Genomic DNA, 6,892 nt, shown 5'->3' with positions numbered 1-6,892 from the left:
TTTGGGTTAATTCTATATTTTGGTCCTCAAGCTCTGAGATTCTTTCTTCTGCTTAGCTAATTCTGCTTTCCATGTTTATTAGTCTGCTATTTATTTCAATTACAGTATTCTTTACTGTTGTTATCTCAGTTATCAACTCCTTCCTATTTTCCTCTTGTTTCTCGTCAGTTCTTTTTATTCTCTGTATTAATGTCTTGATGTCTGGGTTTGTAGTATGTGACCAGTCATTCTGGGGGTTCTTCATTATTTGCATTCCGAGGTTTTTTTTCTCAGTGTCTGATCTTCCAAAGGTCTGCATGAGACCTGTATTCTTCTTTTGGTTTTTCTTCATTTGTGTAGATTTTCCTCCCCACTTTTTCATTGTTTTTTCTCTCCCACCCCCAATTAACTCTGTTGTTTATGGATGGTGGGGCTGCTTTCGTTTCTATTTGCTCAATCTCCTTTCTTATGTGAATCCTCTAGCTTCGTTCAATTCTGAAGCAGACTGTGGGTTTGGGGCTATACTTTTTTGCAGTTTTGAGATTTAATTGAGTGGGGAGCTGTGATTCCAAATCTATCTGCAGATCCCAGTGTTCACTGACAGGTGCATGAGTACCCTGGAACCCACTCCCTTCTGCCTTGCCATCTGTTCATGCAGTCTGGGTATATGTTTGCTTCCTGAAAGCAAAATGAAGAAAAAGGAAAAGAATAAAACAAGGAGGGAGGGAAGAGGATGGTGGAGAGAGAGAAGAGTAAGAGGGAAAACAGACGAATGTGCTGACTAAAATGAAATGAAGCAGAAAGACAGAAATGCGTTTAAAAAAAAAAACTAAAACATACAAACAATCTTACAACCACACAAGCCAATCAACTTTCCTAATGATGTGCTATTCCCCTACACAAATAGGAAATCTAAGTTAAAAAAAATCAGTAAAATAGCAGAAACATAGCAAACAACAAAAACTTTATCAATAACTTTAAGAAGAGAGGGAAAAGAGGGAAAAAATGAGAAAAAAAACAGAGAATAAAAATAGAAAAAGTAAAAAAGAAAAACAACAAACCAGGTTTGCTCTTAGATAATTCCTGTAAGTCCAACGTCCTTTCAGCTCTGATCTCTAGCTCTCATCACAGGCTGGTAAGGTTGCTCTCAGCTAGGGACAGATGTCCCAGGCCTGCTGTGGAAGGTGGGTGGATCAGATCTGGATCCAGTCAGCTTGCTGCCTGTCAATTCTGTCACTCACATCTGACTTGTCTGTGTCTGATCTAGCATGGAGGAGGGGCTTCTGTCTCTCTCAGTTTGATGAGATTACCTTAGGTCCTAAGTTGGAGGGTGGGCAGAGCTGGGCGTGGCAATGCAGGTCTCTACCTGGTCTGGAGGCTCCAGTTGATCTCTGTTTTCACCACAGCTGGGAGCTGAGCTGGGGGAGGAGGAGTGCAAGACAGCTGGGTGCTGCAGGTCAGAGTGTCACAGGGCTGCTTAAGGTGTGGTGGTGCAGCCGGTGAGGGAGCCTGGAGCTCTGTGAGGCCCAGATCTGAGGGTCGCTCTGGGCAGGGTGGCAGCAGATGCTGAGTGGTGCATGGGTGCAAGGAGCAGGCTGGCAGCAACAGTAGCTACCCAGGGGAAAGCGAGAGTCTTCATGGACACTTGCTTTCATGGAGACTGTCACAGTTCAACCTGTTCCATCACCATCTTGCCAAAAGTCCTTGGTGTTTTTATTAACTAAAATATGAAGCCCATTTTGGGTAGAGTAATAAAGATCAGTTTTCCCCCAGGGTGTAAGTCATTATCTGATTACACATGACACACATATGGAACTTTGACTAACTCTTTTACATATTATGGTTTTATGCTCTAATTTTAGTTTAAACAATGGTGACATATCTCAGGAGCCAGAGAAAGTCCCAACTAGGGTAGCTGATAAATTATCTTCTGTTGTCAGGGAGTTGCTTGATTCTAGAGAGAAGCTGAGCTATTCCAACAGTTGTAGGCAGATTGAAAGGCCACATAACTACTGTGAAATGGATAGAAGAGTGGTTATACACAGGCTGCCCAGATATGTCTGTGCTCAATAAATTGCCTAAAGGCAGAGTCATCTCTAGAAGACTGAGGACCTGAGGGAAATCATACTGTGTTCTCCTTTGCTCAATATTTGGGTTGTGTGGAACAGCAAAGAAAATCTGAGCATGAAAGAAAAGTCATTTAGAGGTCAGCCTGATGATGCATGTATGAAAGACAGAAAAGACAAGGCCATCCCTGACTACTTTGACTTATGGAAGTGGGTAAAAGTAGCTGTAGAGGGGAAAGGGGATGTTTATGTGCTTACATATACACGCTTCAGGTCTTGCAGTATTGGTTTATCAAATGCCTTCCTCACTTTCTACCCACCCACAGCCCTAGGAGGATCAGTACCACTTGTCATATTCCAGGAATAGTTGTGCCCACTGACTTAAGGGAAGGAAATATCTATTTTTCATTTTACCTTAACAACCAGCATTCTGAGTGTCTCAGTTTCTGAATGTTAATCCTGATGTCCTTTAGAAACTGCAACTACATTTCAAATGACTTCCTTGATCACAAACCAGCCTAGTGAACTTCAGGCCTTCAAAAAGGGTATGAGACATGTCTGTATACTGCCAAAACTCTGCAGGAAGAAAAATTACTGAGTTTAGCAAGGTTATCAGCATTAATAGCAGAAATAGACATTTTCTTATATAAGAAACCAATAGCCAACAATTATCTGTTAGGAAAGAGGAGAGAGATTAACTGCTTAAGAAAGCAAAATTTAAGTTTGTAAAACTCTTCAAGTGCACTGAGACAAAGTAGCTGAAGTACCCAGGCATAATGAGTGACAATTTTGTTCTTTATTCTGGGGCTTCCATATCTGTTCTAAGAGAACTTTTGAAAAACTACTCACCACAAAGATGTTAGCCCCTCACATTCATCAAAAGGCAGTCAGTCTGCTGCAATGTGAGAGCATAGGACCAGAAAGCAGGAATTCTGGTGTTTTAGTTCCACCCCTGCCACTGACTCATTTTATGACTTTGTACAAGTTCCATTACCTCTAACACCTGATCTAGCCACCTCACAGAGGTGCTGCAAGAACCCAGTGAAATAATGGATATGGAAGCACTTCGCAAAGTATAAACCCTGTAAAAGTGTGAGAGATTATTATTCAAATATGTTTCATGCCAGCCCTTCTGATATCACCCACTAGGACTCCTTAGCTTTGGCACAAGAGTCTCAGCATCCTGGTTACTCCTTCCAAGTCCTACTTGGGTTTCAGAACAGGAGCTTTCACCCTCCTTTTTTTGCCAGCTTTCTCCTTAATGGGGCCAGCCAAATGTGGTTACCCTTTATCAGCTCTAGTCTCTCCTAGAGAGGCCTAGTTTTCCTCAGGAAAACACTCCAAATTTCTATAAACACCAGCAACTTTTTAGGCACTGTCTACCCATATGGTATATGTATAACATGGGGGAAAGAGAAACTGGAGAAAACTATACTTCCAATGGAGAAATCTATGATTTTTTTTAATTAATGTTTTATTTTATTTTTATAAATGATATTTTTTATTATGATATTGTGGGGTACAGTTAAGGGTTAGGTATACAAATATGCTCCGTTCAGACAGCCTTGTTGATAAAAGGTGTCTCCCCGTCCCCAGAGAGATGTTTACTACCATTAATACCATCTCCCTTCTCCTCCCCCCCTATAGTTTCCCACCATTATCAGTTATTTTCTTATACTAATACATTGGGTGATCAGGGTGCACTATATGAGTGAGAACATGTGATACTCAGATCTTTGTTTCTGTAAGAGTTCACTCAGTATTATAGACTCTAGTTCCATCCAGGTTGCTGTGAAATTCGTGATTTTCTTCTTTTTTATGGCTGTGTAGTATTCCATCGTGTATATGTACCACATTTTTTTAAATCCAGTCCTCTTTTGATGGGCAGAATGGCTGCTTCCAGGTTCTTGCTATTGTGAACAATGCTGCGATAAACATTCGTGTGCAGGTATCTTTTTGATAGAATGATTTGAGTTCTTCAGGGTATATTCCCAGTACAGGGATTGCAGGGTCATATGGGAGGTTGATATTTAGAGCTTTTAGGAATCACCACACTACTTTCCACAGAGGTTCCACTAGTTTACACTCCCACCAACAGTGTAGAAGTGTTCCCTTTTTGCCACATCCTCTCCAGCAACTGTTATTTTTAGAGTTATTGATAATTGCCATTCTGACTGGAGTTAGGTGGTATCTCAGTGTGGTTTTGATTTGCATCTCTCTGATGATTAGCGAGGTTGAACATTTATCCATGTGTCTGTTGGCTGCTCAGATGTCTTCCTGTGTGAAGTGTCTGTTCATATCTTTTGCCCATTTTATAATGGGGTTGTTTGTGTTTTTTCTTTTCAGCATGTTTGAGTACCGTGTAGATCCAAGATGTTAAACTCTTGTCAGACCTGGAGTTGGCAAATACTTTTTCCCAGTCTGTAGGTTGACTCCCTCCTCTCTTGATGGTTTCTTTGACTTTGCAGAAGCTTGTCAGTTTAATGAGGTCCCACTTATGGCCTGTGGGTTTCAGGTTTTGTTCAGGAATTGGATGTCAGTTCCAATTTCCAGGAGGTTATGTTCTTCATTTTCTAATGTTCTTATGGTTTGAGGTTTTACATTTAGGTGTGTGATCCATTTGGAGTTAATTTTTGTGTATGGGAATAGATAGGGGTCCTGTTTCAATCTTCTGCATGTGGTCAGCCAGTTTTCCCAGGCACCATTTACTGAATAGGTTGTCCTCTCCCCAGTGGTAGGTGGTAGAGGTTTTGTGGAAGATGAGTTGGTTGAGAAATTGAGGTTTTGCTTCTGGAATCTCAATTCTATTTAATTGATCTATATGCTTGTTCCTATACCAGTACCAAGCTGTTTTGATGATTGTAGCTTTTTTTTTTTGAGTTGGAGTCTCACTCAGTCACCCAGACTGGAGTGCAGTGGCCACTCCCAGCCACCACAGCCTCGCCTGCTGGGCTCCGGCGATCCTTCTGCCTCAGCCTTCCGAGTAGCTGGAATTACAAGTATGTGCTACTACACCTGGCTGATTTTTTGATTTATTGTAGAGATGAGGTCTCGCTGCCCAGGTGGGTCTCAAACCTGTGGGCTCAGGCAATCCACTCACCTCAGCCTCCCAAAGGCACGAGATTACAGGCTAAGCCACCGAGCCTGCTGATTGTAGCTTCATAGTAAAGTTTGAAGTCTGGTAATGTGATACCGCCTGCTTTGTTTATTTTGCTGAGGACTGTTCTGGCTATTCTTGGTCATTTGTGTTTCCGTATGAATTCCTATGCTGTATTTTCTAGGTCTGAGAAGAATGTTGCTGGTAATTTGATGGGTATTGCATTGAATCTGTAGATTGCCTTAAGGAAAGATTGACATCTTCACAATGTTGATTCTTCCAACCCATGAGTATGGGATATTCTTCCACTTGTTTGTGTCATCTGTGATTTCTTTGGGCAGAGTTTTGTGGTTTTCATTGTAAAGCTCTTTCACGTCTCTGGTTAGGAAGACACCAAGGTATTTCATTTTTTTCTGTGGCTATTGTGAATGGAATTGTGCTTTCTATTTGGGTTTCTGTTTGTTTATTATTGGTGTAAAGAAATGCGATTGTCTTTTGCACATTTATTTTATATCCTGAGACTTTGTCAAAGGCCTTTATCAGTGTAAGGAGGTTTTTCACCAATTCTCTTGGGTTTTCAAGGTACACAATCATGTCATCTGCAAAGAGACATAACTTGAATTCCTCTTTTCCTATTTGGATACCCCTGATTGCCTTCTCTTCTCTGACTGCTCTAGCCAGGACTTCCAATACTATATTGAACAGGAGGGGTGAGAGTTGGCATCCTTTTCCTGATCCAGTTTTCAGGGGAAATGGTTCTCATTTTTGTCCATTTAGGAGTATGCTGGCTGTGGGTTTCTTGTAGATGGCTTTTACTATTTTGAGGTATGTTCCCTGTATGCCTAGATGTTTGAGGGTTTTTATAAAGAAGGGGTGCTGGATTTTATCAAAAGCTTTTTCTGCATCTAATGATATAATCATGTGGTTTTTGTTTTGACATCTATTGATGTATTTAATTACATTTATGTTTTTACGAATGTTGAACCAGTCTTGCATCCCAGGGATGAAGCCTACTTGGTCATGATGGATGATTTTTGAGATGTGTGGTTGAATCTGGTTTGCTAGGATCTTGTTGAGAATTTTAGCATCTATGTTCATCAAAGGTATTGGCCTGTAGTTCTCTTTCTTTGTTACCTCTTTACCTGGCTTGGGTATCAATGTGATGTTTGCTTCGTAAAATGATTTGGGGAGAGTTCCATCTTTCTCAATCACCTGAAGTACCTTCAGTAGGATTGGGTTCAGCTCCTCCTCCTTAAATGTCTTGTAGAATTCTGCTGGAAAATCATCTGTTTTTTTTTTTTTGTAGGTAGTTTTCTTATTAGTTAGTCAATTTCCTTGATTTTTATTGGTCTATTCAGGGTCTCAATTTTTTCTTGTTTTAACCTAGGCAGGTTGTGTGGTGACAGAAAGTCCTCCATTTCCTTGAGGTTTTCAAGTTTGTTTCCATACAAGTGTAGATAGTAGTCCCTAATAATCTTTTGTATTTCTTCAGGGTCAGATCTGACTTCATCTTTTGCATTTCTGATTGTGCTTATTTGGATTTTTTCTCTCTTTTTCTTGGTCAGTCTATCTAGGAGACCATCGATCTTGTTTATCCTTTTGAAGAACCAGCTTTTTGTTTCACTGATTTTTTTGTATTGTCTTTTTGTCCTCTATGTCCTGGATTTGGGCTTTTATTTTGGTGATCTGCATTCTTCTGCTGAAATTAGGGTTTTTGTGGTCTTGCTTTTTCAGCTTCCTTAGGTGGCTT

The sequence above is a fragment of the Carlito syrichta genome, unplaced genomic scaffold (genome assembly GCF_000164805.1).
Source record: "Carlito syrichta isolate Samal-C Ts95f unplaced genomic scaffold, Tarsius_syrichta-2.0.1 Scaffold288249, whole genome shotgun sequence".
Lineage (NCBI taxonomy): Eukaryota > Metazoa > Chordata > Mammalia > Primates > Tarsiidae > Carlito > Carlito syrichta.
Note: the sequence above shows the minus strand (reverse complement) of the source record.